The sequence below is a fragment of the Notamacropus eugenii genome, chromosome 1 (assembly GCF_028372415.1).
Source record: "Notamacropus eugenii isolate mMacEug1 chromosome 1, mMacEug1.pri_v2, whole genome shotgun sequence".
Taxonomy (NCBI): domain Eukaryota; kingdom Metazoa; phylum Chordata; class Mammalia; order Diprotodontia; family Macropodidae; genus Notamacropus; species Notamacropus eugenii.
In genome coordinates, this window is record NC_092872.1 from 517,436,885 (window position 1) to 517,456,740 (window position 19,856).

The window sequence follows — 19,856 nt, forward strand, 5'->3', positions numbered from 1 at the left end:
GAGGCAATCTCAGAGAGAAGGCATGAGCAGTAAGGAAGACTGGGATAGACCTGTTTACTGAAGGTAGGATTCATAGGGATCCAGGATATGGAAATGAGGAGGGAGAACATTCTAGACATGGAAGGTAGACAATGGAAATGCAGCTGGGGGTTGGAGTGTCCTGTACAAGAGAATAGCAAAGGAACCTAGTGTCAACACTGCAGAATACTTGGTGGGTAACAAAATATAAGAGAGGCAAGGCTATGAAGGGCTTTAAAAACCAAAGGATATTTGATCCTGGTGGTAATAAAGAACCACTGGAGTTTATTGAATGAAGATGGGGGTGAGGGGAGAGCGAGAGATAGTGTTGATATGATCAAACCTATGCTTTAGGAAGATCAGTTTGGTATCTGAATGGAGGATACACTGGAGTGGGTGAAGGACTTGGGACAGGGAGACTAATCAGAAGACTTGCAATTAGCCACTGGGACAGGTTGGTGACAATGTGAGAGGAGAGGGGGAGGCATATGCAAAAATATTACAAAGTTTAAAATGATGAGACTTGGTGACTAATTGGATATGGGGGTGGAGAGTGGGTGAGTGCAAATCAGGAGTTAAGGATACCTGTTATACCAGGATCATTATAATTGGGTGATTGGGACATGGTGGTACCCTCAACAGTAAAATAAGGAAGTTAAGAAGAGGGGAGAGATCACTTTGATAGCTAAGTAAAGGATGCATTAGTGGGGGTGGGGGTGGGGGTAGGGAGAGGCTTGACGCAGGGAGATCAGTTAAAAGGCAATATTGCAATAGTTCTGGTGTAAGGTGACAGGCCTGCACCAGGTGGTGACTTTGTGAGCGGAGAGAAAGGGACACACATGAGAGATGCTGTAAAGGGAGAAATGACGAGCCTCAGCAACAAATAGGATAGGGGAGGGTGTGAAAACAATTCAGGAGTCAAGGATGAGAAGTGTTTTGGGTGACTGGGAACATGAGCAGAAGCCAGAGATCCTATGACACATAGGGACAGGAACTGGACCTGTCATTTCAATAGATACAAGGAATTCTCCACGAGTAAACTCCTCTGACAGTGGTCAGCACTTTCTTTGTTTACATTGTATCGTCTTGGAGCTTGGCCTAGGGACACTGAGGTTTGAAGCAACTTGGGAGAGCAAGACTTGAACCCAGGTTATCCAGACTCTAGGGAAAGCTTTCTCATTTCATCACGCTGCCTCTCATGTAACCCACAAGATTATCAAATGGTAAGAGGCTATGATTTAAGCTGTATATGGTATGGAGATTTAGGGTAGGGAAAAATTGTGAAGGATTGATTTCAGGGGATGATGGTAGCTTCCTGGAGGTGATGGGACCTTGCACAGTTGTGGAGATGAGGTTCCATGGAGATGGACAGGTGGTATTTCTGAAGGGAATAAACCTCTCTTCTCACAAGATCACTCAGCTGACTCCTGGTCAGTTTATCCAAACTCCTGATTTCTTGGCTGACTGATAATGCATGGGGGGGAAGGGTATTGGGGGGGGGGGGGGGGGGGAAGTTCCAGCTCCTGAGATATGGTGGGGCATCGCCATCTGCTGGCCACCTTTAGCCTTTGTGCTTCAGGGGCCAAGGCTTAGCAATCACAGGTTCCCTAGAACTGGTGATTAAAGGGGTGAGTTGAGATCATTGAATCCAATTTCTTCACTTTATATTTGAAATGAAACCCAAAAAGCTTAACCAAGTGAGGAGCAGGTAAGCTAGGTGCACAATACACTGGACCTTGAATCAGGAAGACTTGTATTCAAATTCTGCTTCAGGTGCATACCATGTGTGTGACCTTGGACAAGGCCCTTACCTACTCTATGCCTCCCTCACTCGATAAACATTTACGAAGTGCCTACTATGTGCCAGGCACTGTGTTCAATACTGAGGATACAAAAAGACAGTCCCTGACCTCAAGGAACTTACAACCTAATGGGGAAGAAAACATGCAAATAAAAACATATAGAGAAAACTATATACAGGATAAATAGGAAACAATTAATAGAGGGAAGGTACTGAAATTAAAAGGTTCAGGAGAAGGTGAGATATTAGCAGGTACTTAAAGGAAGTCAGAGAGGTCAGTAGTGGGAGTGAAGGGAGAGCATTCCAGGCATTGGGGGCAACCAGAGAGAATGCCCAGAGTGGGGGGATGGGGAGTGTTTTCCTTCATGGAACAGCCAGGAGGTCAGTGTCAGTGGACTGAAGAGTATGTCTTGGGGATAAGAAGACTGGAAAGCTAGGAGAAGGCTAGGTTATGAAGGGTTTCGAATGCCAAGCAGAGCATTGTGTATTTGATTCTGGAGGCAGTAGAAGGCCACTGAAATTTTTTAAAAAGGAGAGTGATATGGTCAGACCAGCAAGGAAAATCACTTTGGTGGCTGAACGTGAAACAGGCTGAACCACCAAGCAGGTGCAGAAGTGCAGGTGTGAGATGATGAGGGTCTGAGTGTCAAGGGAGAAATGAAGGCCTATTCAGGAGAGGTTGGCAGCAGATTGTTTTCTCATCTGTAAAATGGGGATAATAACAATGCCTACTTCTTTGGGTTATTGTGAAAATAAGAAGAAATAGCATCTGTAAAGCATTATGCAAATATTAAAGGGCTGTATGTAAATGCTAGCTATAATTATTATTATTACAGGTAAGAATGTATTTTTCTGGGGTCTTGAAAAATCTAATTAAACATGCTTTAAATCTGCAAAGGAAGTTTATATGTGTGTGTTTATAGAAAAAGTGCTTATATATATTCACCAAACTAGATACCATAAAGAGTAATTGTACTGTAAGAAGAGTATCCCAGTTGAGCTACCCAGAAACAGAAAGGAAAGAAGTTTTTTAAAGGCACTGTGCTAATTGATCAAAGAAGCCCATGAACTCAGATGTCTATATATAAATGTACAAAGTATGGTTAACAAGCTGAAGTTGAAACCTTGATGTAAGAAAACAAATTTGATCTTGTAAGGTATCACTGGGATTTAGTAGGATAGGACTGGAATTCATTTAACCATTTATTTATGTCTACTATGTGCCAAGCACTGTGTTAGATGCAGGACTTACAAAAACCAAGCCAAAACACTGCTGTCTCTATAAGGAGCTTATGACTGGGGAGAAACAAACTGCATGAACTGGAGACGTGTAAATACAAAGTTCATACACAGTAAATACTAATTTCCTGGGTGGAGAGGGCAATTTGACATTCTGGATTAGGGTAGGTCTTGCGTAAAGACAAAAGATACCAGTGGCAGTTGAATTGGCCCTTTAAGGAAGGTAGGCAGAGATTAAGAGGGAATGCATTTTTGTGTCAGGGAACAAGACAGTCTGTGCAAAGATGGACGGTGGAAGGAATGTCACGTATGAGGAACAGCAAGGAGGGAGATTGGATTGGAATGTAGAGTCCATGAAGGAGCGTCCTAGGCAATAAAAAACTTGGAAAGCTTGTTTTAGGCAAACAAAGAAATTCAGTCATTTAGAGGCAACTAGGATGAATATTTATTCAAAAGGAACGGTATGGGGAAAAGGTGGGGTCGATGGAGTAACTTTGCCCATTAAGAAGCTGAAATACTTGGTGCGTATAAATAGATAGTTGAATGAGGAAATTCAGAAACTGGGAAGCTAGAACAAGGAAATCCAGGAGACAGAGGTGTGAGGGACAGAATTTAACTGAAGATAAATGGAGACTGAAACCAAAGTGATCCTGTCGTGGGAGTGATGTATTGTGGACAACCTAGACAGAAAGAAGGTGGCAATGAGAAGTATGGGAAATGTCAAAAACCTAGAACAGAAGTCTGAAGGACATCACTGATCTGGGTAGCTGCTGGACTTCTTTGCCAAAAGTAGAACAGTTCAGATTTTCTTGACTTATCTGAATGATTCAGTTCACTTCAAAGAGTGAAGGAGCCAGCAAGGGATATTTCTATTCTGGGATGGATTCACAACAAGATGGAAGAACTGGCTGTTGGGGTGAACATTATAAGGTAGTGACCACTGCACCTTAGAATTTGTAATGAAGAAAGAGAAGAAAGCAAAACATACTGGCCATGCACCACAGATTTTGGGAGAACAGATTTCAAAGGTTTCAGAGAAGAGGTAGGTAGGATTTCATGGGCTAAAATTCTGCAGAAGTCAACCCTGAAATTTAAGGGCAAGCAATGCAGGTCCTGCCTCGAATGAATTCGATTCAAAACTTCTTTCAGCCAAAGACAAGGTTTATTAGAACACCAGTCAGGGTGGGCAAGATATTAAGAATCTGCTCTATTGTGACACTTGGATTGATAAGCCAGCCAGACTGAATCTGAACCACTGGCCAGACTCGTAAGGAATCTGCACAATTTAATTGGAGGCAAGATGGACCTTATATATTAGAAAGACTGTGGGAAGAACCTAGGAGTGGTCATGACATCTGCGGTGACAGAGAAGGACCCAGCAGGTCCTGGGCCATGCAGGAAAGTCCAGGGACTTTTCCTTTTTTGGGGTCCAGATCCCAAAAACATGGTCTTTTCCTTTTAGGGATTCAGATCCCATCCCCATCAAACTGAAGAGGAATGGGAAAGTCTCAAGAAAGAAATTCTGAGGACACAAAAATAAATGGTTCTGATATGAAAGAAAAGGGGGAATTGTCTAAAGAAACTAATGCAGATGTATGGGGAATTTACCAACTGACTATTTAAAAAAATTAAAATAAATGTTTGCTGCTCCTTGTTTTTGTTGAAAAGTTATTCTACAAAATGTTGTCTTCCATTCATAAAAGAAAAAGTTTCACAAATCCCAACCCATATAGGGACTGTTTCTAATCTCTCTTATATATATATATGTGTGTGTGTGTGCATGTGTGCGTATGTATATATAGACATATAGATGATATTTTGTAGCCAGAATCCCTCACCTCTCTTCTAAGAACAGGGAAGTATGTTTTGTTATCTAGTCTTTGACGCTGAGATGGCTCCTTATAATTACTTTGAATTCAGTTTCCTTTTAGTATTCTAATTTTTTAGTGTTGTAGCCATTGTATATATTGTCCTTGCTTACTTCATTCTGCATCAGTTCATACAAGTTCTCTAATATTTCTCTGAATTTCTCATAATCATCAGATCCTATTGCTATAACTAGATGCTGGTGCTGTTGGGTAGTGTTGGCTGTGTAAGATAAAAGACTACTAGATGGTCATCACCACAGGAATGTGGGGATTGAAAAAACTATATTAGAGAAAAATAAGGGCTAGGACCTCTGCTTGGGATTAATGGAAAGATCCTAACTGATAATGTTGCTGTTTATCCTTTGTTCTTGAAGAGGACCACAACGTCAGGGAGATGATACCATGACTTGCAAGTGACTTGGATGTAAGTGAGGGAGGGTTGTGCAAAGTCACCAACCTGACTTTCTCCCCGAGAGCCATCTGGGTCCAGTGGCAAGATACAGATCAGGATGACTGGAGATGGCTTTGCCAGGTACATAATATGTGCTCTCTAAATAATAATTGATGACAGAGAGAAGAGCTACTCAGCTTTTATTTATTTGTCTTTTGTTTTCTCTGACAAGGAGAATGATCTTTGGACTGGAAAGGTCAGAACATAAGTAAATAATAAGGAGTTGAATTCCAAGATAAGTAGAGATATTATAAGAAAGCTCCTAGCTGCCCTAGGTATGTGCAAGTCATCAATCCAGTTGGACTATAACCCAAGGAGCTAAAGGAAGTGGTGAATGTAATTACAGAGCCACTGGTCTTGGGGACTTTGTGGAGAAAGAGAAAAAGGCCTCAGGATTCTAGAAGGACAAATGTTTAGTTTTCAATAAAGGAACGAGAGTAGATTCTGCAAAGTGTGTATTTGCCAGTTTGACTTCATTTTCTGGAAAAATCCTGTTATTGAAGGCATGATTAGTGACCACTTAGAAAAGGAAGTGGTGATCACCAATAGTCATTATGTTACATGATGTTGTTTCATTATACGACAGTTTAATACATTTGTCAGATTAAGAGAATGTTATAGATTCAGTTTGCCTAGATATTAGAAAAACATTTGTCAGTCTCTCATCATATTTTTAGAGATAAGGTGGAAAGATGTAGGATGAGCAGTAGTACATTAGGCTTGATCTAAGAGAAAAACTTCTAACAAAGAGTGGAATGGATTGTCTTGGGAGAGGGAAAGAGACAGAGAGAGAAAAAGAGACAGAGACAGAGAGATAGGTGGAGGAGAGAGAGAGAAAGAGATAGAGAATTATACACATATGCAGAGATATGAAGGAAAGGAGAGAAAAGAGAGGGGCAGAGACAGTGAGATAGATGGATGAGAGACAGAGAGAAAGATGTGGGGTGAGAGAGGGGGTGAGAGACAGACAGAGACAGAGAGACAGACGGACAGACATACACATACACACAGTTTTAAAGGAGTAAGAGGAAAGAAAAAGAGACAGAGAGAGAGATGGTGGTGACAGAGAGAGAGAGAGAGAGAGAGAGAGAGAGAGAGAGAGAGAGAGAGAGAGAGAGAGATGGGGCAGTGAGAGACAGAGATAGAGAAAGACAAGATACATACACACATACACACAGATATGAAGGAAGAGAGAGGAGAGACAGAGACAGAGAGAGACAGAGAGAAAGAAGGGAATCCAACCCTGTTTACCCTAAGGGCCAAATCATCAGGAGCCTGAACTCTTCAGCTTTTCAAATTCCTTGTGGTAGCTTACATACTAGCAATGATGTCATGGAGGAGGCTGGTCCAATAATCTGGGCATGGAATGATAAGAACCTAGATGAGCACAGCAGGTGAGGGACGGAAATGCCAGGAGTAACTTAATAACCAATTCTGACCTCATGAAGATGGCCTCTCTGCCTGCTTGGCAGGGTTACTCTGACTTCCTTCTCTGCCTTCAGAGCAACACTATTAATAAGGGATCTCTCCCCGGGGCCAGCCTTCTGGGGCCCAAGATCTGGCTACATGGCCTGAGGGGAGAGAACATTAAAGTCCCGATAGGTGACTCTTTACTAGGAAAGCTGTTATTTTGCACATTAATCAGCAGGGGGAGACAGGAGACTGAGCTAAAAAAACTCAGACACTCGCCCACATTGGTCACAGGATTTTAAAATCCTAGATTTAGAGTGGAAAGGGAACTTACAGATCATTTGGTTCAACCTTGTCATTTTATAGATGAAGAAATTAAGACCTTCGGAGGTCAAGTGACTTGGGCAAGGTCACACAAACAGTAAAGCTCAGAAGTGTGATTCACACCCAAATTCTCTGATTTCAAATACCTGACTCTTTTAGCTACACTCATAACTTTGTTGGTAAATGTTTAACAGGCAACTCTCTGGGAAAAACATGTACACATAACACACTTTTAAAATTTAATCTGCATTATTAACATTTTCTCCATCACTTTGTTCAGTCTAAACAACCAACAAAACAGTAGTTAATATACAGATCTATATGTATATATGTATATACACACACATATGTATATATCAAGCACTGATGGATAGCATTTGCCAGTTCCCAAGGTATAAATGCACACACTGAAACTGAACAATTCTCTCTTGTGAGCTAGTTCAAGCTGGCTCCAGCACAGCCTTGGCTATACCACTCAGATTCTAGAATCTCCAAAAACAGGTATGTAGATATGTGAAATCCTAGGATCACAGATGGAAAGCATCAGAGTTGGAAGGGACCTTAGGACATGGAACATGGACTATGAGAGGTGGAAATCACCTTGGAGATCATTTCGTTTAAGGCCCTCATTTTATTGATAAGGAAACTGAGGCCCGGGGAGGTTGTAATTAGATCTTTTCTTTCTTTCCTAAAGGAGAATCTGAGACCTTAGAAAAAAGCAACAAACCTATCTGTAACACTTTACTACCTTAGGTGAATTTGGACCAGTCCCTTAACTTTTCTGTGCCTCAGTTTTCTCAGAAATGAGGATGTTGGATTAGCTGTGCTCTGGCCATCTCTGGATCTAGATTTTTCTGGCTCTAAATCTATGATCCTATTGATATCTGATGTTAGGTGAGGATGAGATTCAGCTAGAGTCTTATAGTGGCCTAGGGGCAGAACTCCAAATTACAGCGCATTCCCATGGATCTCTGTCAAGGTCATCTCTCTTTTCTAAAGATAGCTTTGCACTTGCAGTCAGGAAACTTGGGTTCAGGACAGGGTTCAGCGGTCAGCACAGTGCCTGGCCCATAGGAGGTATTTTATAAATGTTTATTGAACGATTAATAGTTCTGCCACTTATTAACTATGTGTCTTTGGGCAAGTACCTTCATCTCTCTGAGTTTCAGTTATTTCTTCTGTAAAATGGATATGGCAATATTGGTACTTCCTTGAAATAACAATTTGTTCATGCTTTATGTATCCAAAACCTAATTGAATTTAAACCTATCAATTGAGAGTCTACTGGATACGGAGTATTTTTTAAAATTCATATTTATGCTGCTTACTGACTGTGTGGCTTTGTACAGTTCTCACCCTTACTCAAGAAATTTCAGTGGCTCCCTATTGCCCCCCAGGATAAAATATAAATCCCTCTCCATTAAGAGGTATTTGCAACCTAGACTCCAGCTATTTTTCTAAGCTTCTTATATTTTATTGCATTTCCTGCCCTCTAAAGTTCCTCATTTCCAACATTCCATTCCCTTTGACCGTCCTTGGCATGGACTATTGTCCATGTCTGGAGTGCGTTCCTTTCTCATCGCTGCCTTGTTAAATTCTTTATTTCCTTCAAGACTTAGCTCAGGCAACACCTTCAACCTGAAGCCCCCAACTGCTCGTGCTCTTCCTCTCAAAGCTATCTCCTAATTAGACATGTCTATGTCTATATAAATAAATACACACAACACGTATATACACACATATGCACACATGCATGTATGTATATTTATATCTATTTATTTACATATGCACATATATTCTTATACATGTTGTTTCCTGTAGAATATAAGTTTCTTGAGCATAGGTGCCATTTCATTTCTGTTTCATGTGTAGTGTTAGAGGAGAGCCCTAATCTCTTGGAGAAATTGCAACTCATCCTATTTGTGTGTTTGGGAGAAAGGAAAACACAGATATGATTTTTTTCCTGTTTGTAAATAAGCCCCTTGTTCTCTTATTCTCCCGTGCTTCCTCTCACTCCTTTGTTGCCCTTGCCTGTTGTTGCCATGGGTCTGAGAGGTGCTACTTAGCCATACTGTCACACTTCCTCTTCCCACCTGTCTTCTTTCCCAAATGAATAACATGACTTGCATGCATTGTGGACTCAAGACTGGGTGGGATAGTGGAGATGTAAGTTATCTAGGAGGTAGGACTTGTGGACCTAGGTGATGAACCTAGCTAGGTGGACAGGGATGACCAAAGCATGACCTCAACTCCATTCAACAAACATCAATAGATCGCCTGATTTAGGGCCTCAAACTTAGCCGGGTGTTTAGAACTGCTCTGGGCTAACGCTGTCAGAGCCAAAACCTAAGGCAGAAGTAAGCATATTGTAGGTGCTTAATAAATTCTTATTGCCTGCCTGATTTGAGATTTAGTTACTTTTCCTCCCCCTGCCTCACTTTCCCTATGATGAGGGAATGACTAGATCAGGGATCAGTGTTCTTGCTTTTTAAAAATCATTTATTTATTTATTTAAAATTATTAACTTATTTGTTTTCAATTTTCTACAATCATTTCTGTAGGTCTTAGATTTTCTCTCCCTCCCTCCTCCCTCCCTCCGTGAGACAGCATGCAGTCTTATATGTGTTCTATACACAAATTCTTATTAAATGCATTTTCACATTAGTCATGTTGCATAGAAGAATTAAAATGAATGAGAGAAACCATGATAAAAACCAAAACAAAACAAAACATGACATAAGAGAAAATATTCTGCTTCATTCTGTGTTCCAGTTCCATAGTTCTTTCTCTGGATGTGGATGACATTTTGCCTCAAGATTCCTTTGGAAATGTTTTAGGTCCTTGCATTGCTGTGAAGGGCTAAGTCTACCAGAAAAAATTCTTGCACACTGTGGTTATTGCTATGTACAATGTTCTGGTTCTGCTCATTTCACTCAGCATCAGTTCATATAAGTCCCTTGCTTTTTAAAAAAATATTTTGATAATTGTACTTCAACAAAATTAATTTCCTTTGTAATCTTCTGTATAAAGCATTTAAAACCATTATTCTGAGAAGGGATTCACAGGCTTCCCTAGATTACCAAAGGAGTCCATAACACAAAAATGACCCTGTACTCAAAAGGACCCTTAAGGTTCCTTCCCAACTCTAAGTTACAGTGTAACCTTTTCTTCAAATGTCTTTGGCAGAGAACTTATAGTCAAATGTTACTGTCTAAGAGCTCAAATGGCATGTTGAGAAAAAGACAGTCTGGTGGTTCGAGGTTATAATTAAGGAATGGCTTGATTGGCGATGATCTCTTCCTATGGAGTCAACGAGAACATGTGTGCCTTATCTGTGACTTGCAAGGAAATATGGAGAATTTGTACCATGTATACTTTTTTTGAAAGTTAGGGAAAGGACTTGAGATTATCTGTCATCAAAGGGCATCTCTGGAGAATCCATGCAACAGAGAGAGATGGTGGAGAGATGGTGGAATAATGGCTATTCTAATGGTTATTGTTTGAAGAAATCCTATAAAGAGGACTTTATGAAGAATCTGTGAGAGCCAGATGTGCAGTACATTTTGGGAAAGATTGTTTTCTATGGTTATTGAAAGGAAAACAAAGAGAAGGGACTAATCCTGAAGAAAACTAAGGAGAAGATGCTTTGAGAGACTTCAATCACTATCTGCAGCAATTTGAATGATTTAAGATTGCGTTTTGGACAAGTAGAGAAAAGTCTACTATTATTTTAAGGATTTATGGTGACTTTGAGTATAGTTATTGGTCTTAGGCTATTATAAATGCTTATATAAATCTTTATATGTTTATTATTGCTCTCATTTGTTAATAAATTATGTTTTATAATTGCAATACGTATTTAAATATAAAGAAGAAGAATAATACTAATGGGAAATATTTTTCTATTTTATTGAATAATTCATGTCTAATGAATTGGAGTAGGTCTTTAAGCTAATTCATTAATGAGAAAATATTCCAAATTTGTTAACGAAAAATAAATCATACCCCTAAACTCTCTAGGAGGCTTAGGATTAATGCATAGTAAAGAGTCAAGTGGCAGACTAAGGTTGGGTAACTAACCAGTGAATGTGATTGGACACTGGACCCCTACAACCTAAAACATATAGGAGCCACATGGGCCATGTCCTTCTCACAGTTGTTATACTTGGCTCATAAATAAATATGTTAATTAATAAATGAAAAATATATACATGCATATGTATATGTGTGTATAAAAATACATATATATTTACTTATTGTTGTCATTTTTTGGTTGTGTCTAACTTTTTGTGACTCTCTTTGGGGTTTTTTCTTTGAATTTTCTTTTTAATTGGTGGAATAAAACAAGTCCTTTCATTACATAGCACAATAAAAAAGATGAAACTGCAAATCTACCATGCCAACTTGCTATCCCGTTCAAATACACAGAGTTTTATAGCAGAGTACTGAAGTACTTTGCCATTTCCTTCTCCAGCTTATTTTACAGATGAGGAAACTGAGGCAAACAGGTTGAGGTGACACTTGGCCAGGGTTACACAGCTAATAAGTGTCTGAGGCTGGATTTGAACCCAGGTCTTCCTGGCTTAAGGCTCTGCACTCTATCCACTGCAATTCCTAGCTATGAGGAAGGGATTTTAGAGATCACGTAATACAACCCCCTCACTTCACAGGAGGAAAACTGAGACTTGGAGATGAGAACTAATTTATCCAATGTCTCCTACCCAGGAGGAGGCAAAATCAGTTCACTAATTCAGGTTTCTTGATTTCCAGTCCAGTGTCCTATCGTCATATCACACTGTCTCTCTCATTACCCTGCTCTAAGTGACTGTCACTAATAGAACGATAGCCAGGATGTCCTGCTCCTTCCCAAGCACAGCTTGTACGTTTCCCCTCCCATGCCTTTGCTCACTCTTTCCTCACCTGGAGGGTCCTTCTGCAGTGCTCAGCCTCTACAAGTCCCAGCCAGCCTTTTGGGGACAAACTCTAGAACTACCTCCTCCAGGAAGACCTTCCTGTCCAGCTCAGCTCCAGTAACCTCCTCACCGCTCTCACTCTTGATTTCTTCCAGCACTTCCTATCTGGACTCTCCACTGGGCCGTTAGCATAGGCTGCTAGGGATTTCAAGTTGCCATTCTCTGCATGTACCTCCTCTCCTCATTAGCTCTTGGAGGGCAGGGATGAGGTCTCCTCCTGTCTCTTTCAAGGGGTTAAGCACAGGGCCAGGCCCTCGGGAGGTACCCAGTATAGACTTGTTTAATGAATTTGTGACCCACCTAACACCTGGGACTTTTCCTGAGATTATGACTTTAGTTAAATCTGTTATTTTTTTTTGACAGAAAAATCTCAAAATTCAAAGCTATTTCCTACTGGAAAATAATTTCTGAAAAGGGAAAAAACTAAAAAGAAAGGGTCCCCTATCCTTCAAATATTGTGGCCTAGTAGAACACTGAACTGGGAGGAAGGAGACCTGGGATAGAGTTCCAGTTCTATCTTTTGGACAAAGTAATTAATAGGAATCTCAATTTCCCTTTTTGAAATGTTTTTCTTTTTTTATTCTAGACCTCTGAGTATGAAGGCAATGAGTACAGTAGAAAGAATACTAGTTCTAGAGTCAGAGCAGAGAATGACAGAGTTGGAAGAGACTTTGAATTGTGGAATATTAGAATTAGAAAGGACTTTTAAAACAGAACACAGCCTAGAGACCATTTAGAGTTCAATGTGCTCATTAACAAAATTATTTTTTAGAATATGTATACATATATGTCTTTTGATTTTATATCTTTATTTTACAACATATCCCTCCCCCTTCCCAAACCCAGTGAACTACTCATTGTAATAAATAATTTTAAAAAAAGAGACACAAAGTTCAACTCCCAGGACCTTTGCCATTTTGAAGAGATGAAAGTTCAGTGCTCTCATTTTACAGAACAGGAAACCAAGGCTCAGAGAGGAAAAATGGCCTGATTGTGGTCACCCAGAGATTTTGTTGCCATGCTGAGGCTAGACCCTCTTTTTCTGACTCTCATCCAGGATTCTATAACCATTGAGTTGGCTATATTATGTTTTCTCTTGAGCTGTGTTAAATCTATGTGGTCACATTGGCCTCTGGGGGAGCTTGGGAATTTTGTTTCTCTTTCTACTCTGAATTGTCAGCTCTTTTGTGGACCCCTGTTTTTTGAGAAAGTTTTCTTGGTTGTGGTAAGGCCGGCTCCCCGTGAACCCAGTGCCATCTCAGAGATACAGCTAAACCTTTTGGACTGGTTGTCATCAGAGAAGGACATTTTTGCAGCTAGGTGGCTTGTTGGCCATGGTCAAAGGACAGCCCATTCTGTTCCCTACCTTGATGCTTCCTCATTTCTGTGTGGGGGATCAATATTCCAATTTTCACAGCTCCCTAATACTCTACGGGGAGAGGCTGAGCACAACTCACTCATTTTACATAATGGGAATCTAAGGCATGAGAATAAGAATCATGAATGAAACCACCTGGAACATGAACAAGTGCCTAAGAATCTAGACTTCTCCATTCACTCTGTAACCATGCCTTCAACGGAGCATTTGGGAAAAGGGCTCTTGATCATCATCACCTTCTGTCGTCATTGTCCTTTGGTTTTTAATAATAATAATAACACATTTATGTAATGCTTTAAGCTAAAAAAAAAAAGAAATCCTCTTTCTTCTCAGTAATTCTGTGTAGGTTTGACAAGTATTAGTTTTACCGATGAAAAAATTCAGAGACTTCTTGTAACTGACTAAAGTCAGTCAATTTATTGAATTAGCAGATCTAGAACTTGAGACAAGCTTAGAGACCATCTAGGCTACCCCCTCATTTTATAAGTGAGAAAACTGGGCCTAGAGAATAAGTGTGATTTGCCCAATGTCATAAAGTTGATGAGTGACAGAGCCAGTACTGAAGCTTGGGCCACTTGGACCACAGTTCAGTGTTCCTTCCATGACATGTTGCCCACACAAATGATAGGAACTACTCATTTCTAGAGTTGGAATAGATGAGATGCCCTGTAGCCCAGACAAGTTGGACTCCTTGTGCTCTGAACATTGCTTTCCCACCCTGGACTTTTCTTCCCTTCACCTGAAATACCCACCCTTCTCATTCCAACTTTAACCTTCCAGTGTCCTCATCCTTCAAAGCTTGGTCCCAGTGCCATCTCCTAGAAGACCGTTCCTTTTGCTCACTATTAGCCCTCCTTCCTACTCCCAGATGGAAGGGATCCCTCCCTCCTCTGGACTTCTGTTGTGTTTCCTACTGTTCTGTTCTCATGGTCCTTAGTACCTTTTATCAGAGATTGTCCCTATGGACCTGTTTGTCTTATCTTTCCTTAATAAAATTAAAAGGTCAGAGGTTGAAGACAATGTCTTTCACAACTTGGTTCCCTCTTTCCCCCACCCCACATTTGGCAAAGAATCCTGAACATCACTGACATGACTGTAGTTCTGGTGAAGTAATATAAGGAAACTATTGGCTAAAGATCCACTCACTCCCTCATAAAATGAAATCAGAGTGACTGAATACCCTATTCAGCTTTTGTGCCAGAATCATCTGTTTTTCATTAGGAAGAACCTACCAATGAGAAGGAATAGTAAGCAGAGTTAGGAGCTAGGTAGAGACAGATCTAGTAGGGGAATGCTTCCTAATTAAAGCAATACATGAGCAGCCTCATTGGGTGATGGGCCCTTCACTCTCAACTGGCTGGATCTCAGAGCAGAAGCTTGACAGACATTTGTCTGAGATATTGTAGAAGGGATTTCTGTTCAATGTTTTGCATATAGGCAATTAATAAATATTGGTTAATTGAATTGAATTCAGGTCCAGAATGGACCAAATAAACTTTAAGTCCTGTTTTTTTTTAAATAGTATTTTATTTTTTTCCCAGTTACATGTAAAAACACTATTTAACATTCATTTAAAAAATTTTTGAGTTCCAAATTTTCCCCCTCCCTCACCTCCTTCCTCTCTAAAATGGTAAGCAATTGGATATAGGTTATATATGTGCAATCATGTAAAAATATTTCCATATTAGTCATGTTACAAAAGAAGAAACAGACCAAAAAGAAAAAAAAACCACCAAAAAATAAAGAAAGTGAAAAATAATATGCTTTGATCTGCATTCAGACTCCATCAGTTCTTTTTCGGGATGTGGCTAGTATTTTTCATCATGAATCCTTTGGACCTGTCTTGAATCACTGTATTGATTAAAATAGCTGAGTCATTTATAGCTGATCATCATACAATATTTTTGCTGTTATAGTGTACCATGTTTTCCTGGGTCTGTTCACTTCACTTTGCATCAGTTCATGTAAGTCTTTCCAGATTTTTCTGAACTTGGTTTGCTTGTCATTTCTTGTTTTCAATAGTATTTTATTTTTTCCCAATTATATGTCAAGTCAATTTTTAGCATTCATTTTTACAAGATTTTGAGCTTCAATTTTGTCTCCCTCTCCTCTTTTCTTCCTAAAATGGTAGGCAATTTAATATAGGTTATATATAATATGAAATTATGTAAAACATATTTCCATATTAGTCATAGTTGTGAAAGAAGAAAACAGATCAAAAAGAAAAAAAACACACAAAAAAGTAAGTGAAAAAAGTATGCTTCAATTTGCATTCAGAATCCAATTTTTTCTCTGGTTGTAAATAGCATTTTCTATCATAAGTCTTTTGTACTTGTCTTGGATCACTGTGTTGCTGAGAGGAGATAAATCATTCTTAGATGATCATCACACAGTGTTGCTGATGTTGTATATAATGTTTTCCTGGTTCTTCTCATTTCACTTTGCATCAGCTCATACAAGTCTTTCCAGGTTTTTCTGAAATCTGCCGCCTCATCACTTCTTATAACACAACAATATTCCATTACAATCATATAGCACAACTTATTCAATCATTCCCCTACTGATGGGCATCTCTTCAATTTCCAGTTCTTTGCCACCACAAAAAGAGCTGCTGGAAATATTTTTGTACAAATAGATCATCCCCCCTCCTCCATTTAAAATCTCTTCAGAATACAGACCTAGTAGTGGTATTGCTGGATCAAAGGGTATATGCACAATTTGATTTACCTTTAGTCTCCAGAATGGTTGGATAAGTTCACAACTCTACCAACAGTGCATTAGTGTCCCAATTTTCCCACATCCCCTCCAACATTTATCATTTTCCTTTTCTGTCATATTAACCAATCTGATAGGTATGAAGTAGTACCTCAGAATATTTTTAATTTGCATTTCTCTAATCAATAGTGATTTAGAGCATTTTTCATATGACTACAGATGACTGATTTCTTTATCTGAAAACTGTGAGGTTTCTTTTAATGCTGAGATTTTACAGTTCTCTGATCTCTCAGGTAAAATGGCAGGTCCTCACAAAACCTCATTCATCCATTCAACAAGCATTTATAATTGTTTTATAAATTTAGTTTTATTTTCAGCTCAAATTCTTTCCCTCTAACCTTTCCCTTGTTTTCCATGGAGAAAGCAAGAAAAACAAAACCCATTACAAAAATGTATATCAAGGAAAACAAATGACCAAATTGGCCACATCCAATATACATGTGTGTGTGTGTGTATATATATACACATACATGCACACGTATATGTGTATATGCACAAATATACACATATGCAACATTTATATGTACAAATACATATATACAACATATGTATGCATATATCCAGATATAATAAACAATATGTGTGTGTAGCTAACTCTACACACACATGAGTCCATCATCTTTCTGTCAGGAGCTGAGTAGTGTTTATCTAGAATTGTGTTGATCAGAGTTCCTAAGTCTTTCAAAGTTGTTTGTTTTTTCAATATTGTTGTTATTGTATAAATTGTTCTCCTGGTTCTGCATACTTCACTTTGTATCAGTCCATACAAGGCTTTCCAGGTTTCTCTGAACTCATCTCTTTCATAATTTCTTTTTTTTAAAATGTGAATTAATTAATTTTTAGTTTTCAACATTCACTTCCATAAGATTTGGAATTCTAAATTTTCTCTTCATCATTTTTTACGGCATATTCACTAACCATAAATTTTTCAGCCATTCCCCAGTTGATGAGTATTCCTTCAGTTTACAAGTTTTTGTCACCATGTAAAAAAGGTACTATAAATATTATTGCATATATGGGTCCAGCTGATACTGCATTTTCTCTTCAAAACAGAGCTTAAGACAGGATTGTTAGAAGACTGATGAATGACACACAGTGAAAAGATTGGGTCGTGAGCTCATATCATCACAGAATCTCAGAGCTGGAAGGAAACTCAGGGATGATCCAATCTAGCCCCAACTAAAACAGGGAACCCCTCAACAATATCTGTAACATTGTCTCCCTAAATATGACCTACCCTCCGGTGGGAGAAAACTCACTATTTCCTAAGACAGCCAATTCCACTTTTGAACAGTTTTAGTTGTATTTCCTGATACAGAGCCAAAATCTGCCTCTATCAAATTTTGACCTCCTCTGAGGCCAAATCTAATCCATTTTCCATATGGCAATTCTTCAAATCAGAGGAAACATAGTACAGTGGAAAAAGCTGTGGATTTGTAATCAGAGGACCGGGATTCAGCTCTTGGCTCTGGCAGTTCCTAGGATGGAAAGCCACTTTTACTTTTCTTACCCTCAATTTCCTCAACAATAAAATTAGGGAATTGATCTGCATGACCTCTAAAGTCCCCTCCAGCTCTAAATCTATGAGCCTATGAAATACATGGAAACACTTATCATGTAAACCTTCCCCCTGCCTCATGTTACATATATTATCTCATTCAAGCTTCACAAAAACCCTATGAGGTAGTTCTTATTATCTTTAAAGTGCAGAGGAAGAAACTGAGACTCAGAAGAGACCAAGATTTGTCTATGGTCACACAGAATATTGGAGGTTGGATTTGATCCCAGGTCTCCCTGACTCCAAGGTCAACGTTCTTTTCACTACTATGCTGCCACTAGAAGGGTACAAGGGTCCAGAGACAAATCTTTTCTAGAAATTTTACTCCCAGGTCCCCCCAGTGACTTAGACATCTTTTGGTTCATTCCAGATCCATTTAGCTATAAATTTCTAAGACTTTATTTGTGTCGTGGACCCCTTTGGCTGTCTAATGAAGCCTTTGGGACTCCTCAAAATGTTGTTTTTAAATGTATAAAATAAAATACATAGGATTACTTTCAATTACATTGAATTTAGCATATAATTAGCATATAATTTGGCATATAATTTAATTATATTGAAATTAGCAGGTTTTTTAAGAAACAGGTTCAAGGACCTTTGAGATTCTCCTCTCTAGATTTTCATGGCACTATTATATCCTAGTTCTCCTTCTACTATCTAACTGCTCTTTCTCTGTCTCTTTTGTTGGGTCTTTATCCAGGTCTTTATCCGGCATTCCCCATCCTGGCCCTTTCTCTCTTCTCACTCTATACTTTTTTCCTTGGTGATCTCATTAGTTCCCACAGTTTCAATTATCATCTCTATACAGATGACTCTCAGACCTATTTGTTCAACCTTAACCTTTCTTCTGGCTTTCAGTCTCAAATCTCCAACTGCTTATTAGAAATCAGGAATTGAATGTTTCAAAGACATCTTAAACTTGGCACGTATGAAACTGAACTCATTATCCATTCCTCCTGATCCCCCAACCTTCCCCTCTTCCTAACTTTTCTACAACTGACCAGGGTACCATCAACCTTCCAGTTACTGACTCTTGACACCTAGATTTCATCCTTGACTCCTCATTCTCATCCTCATATCCAATTAGCTGTCAAGTCCTATCATTTCTATTTTTGTAAAGTTTTGGGGGGCATCTCCTCTGATGATGAAATCATCCTGGTGCAGGCTTCCTTGCATCATGCCTTCATTGCCCCATGTCTGAACCATTGAACTATATCCCACTGATAGTACCCTGCCTCAAGTCTCTCCCTACTGCAATCATCCTCCATTCAGCAGTCAAATTGATCTTGACCATCCTTCCCCCACCCCAAACAACTCCAGTACCTCCTTGCTACCTCCAGGGTCAAATCTGAAATCTTCTGCTTCACTTTTTTAAGAAAAAACATTTAATAGTGTTTTTTTCCAATTACATGTAAAGATAATTTTCAATATTTATTTTTGTGAAATTTTGAGTTCCAAATTTTTCTTCTTCCCTCCCCAAGACAGCAAGCAATCTGATATATGTTATACACATTAAACATATTTCCACATTAGTCATGTTATGAAATAAGAATCAGGACAAAGGGGAAAAGCCACGAGAAAGAAAAAACAAGAAACAAAAAACATGAAAACAGTATGCTTCAGTGTGTAATCAGACACCATAGTTCTTCCTCTGGATATGGATAGCATTTTCCATCATGAGTCTTTTGGAATTATCTTGGATCATTGCATTGCTGAGAAGAGCTAAGTCTATCATAGTTGATCATCACACATTGTCTTGTTAGCTTTTAAAGCTTTTCATAACCTGGTTCCTTTCTACTCTTCTAGTCTTATTACTTCATCTTCCCCTTCCATGTGCTCCGAGATCCGGTGATGCTAACCTCCTCACTGTGTCTCCCACAAGACACTTCATCTCTAGCCTTTGAGCACTTTCTCTGCCTGTCCCCATGCCTGGAACACTCTCCCTCCTCATCTCCACCTCCTGGCTTCCTGGCTTTTTTCAAGTCTCAGCTAAAGATCCGCCTTCTGCAAGAGGTTTTTCCAGTTCTAATTAACCTTAGTACCTTGTCTCTGTCTACCTCC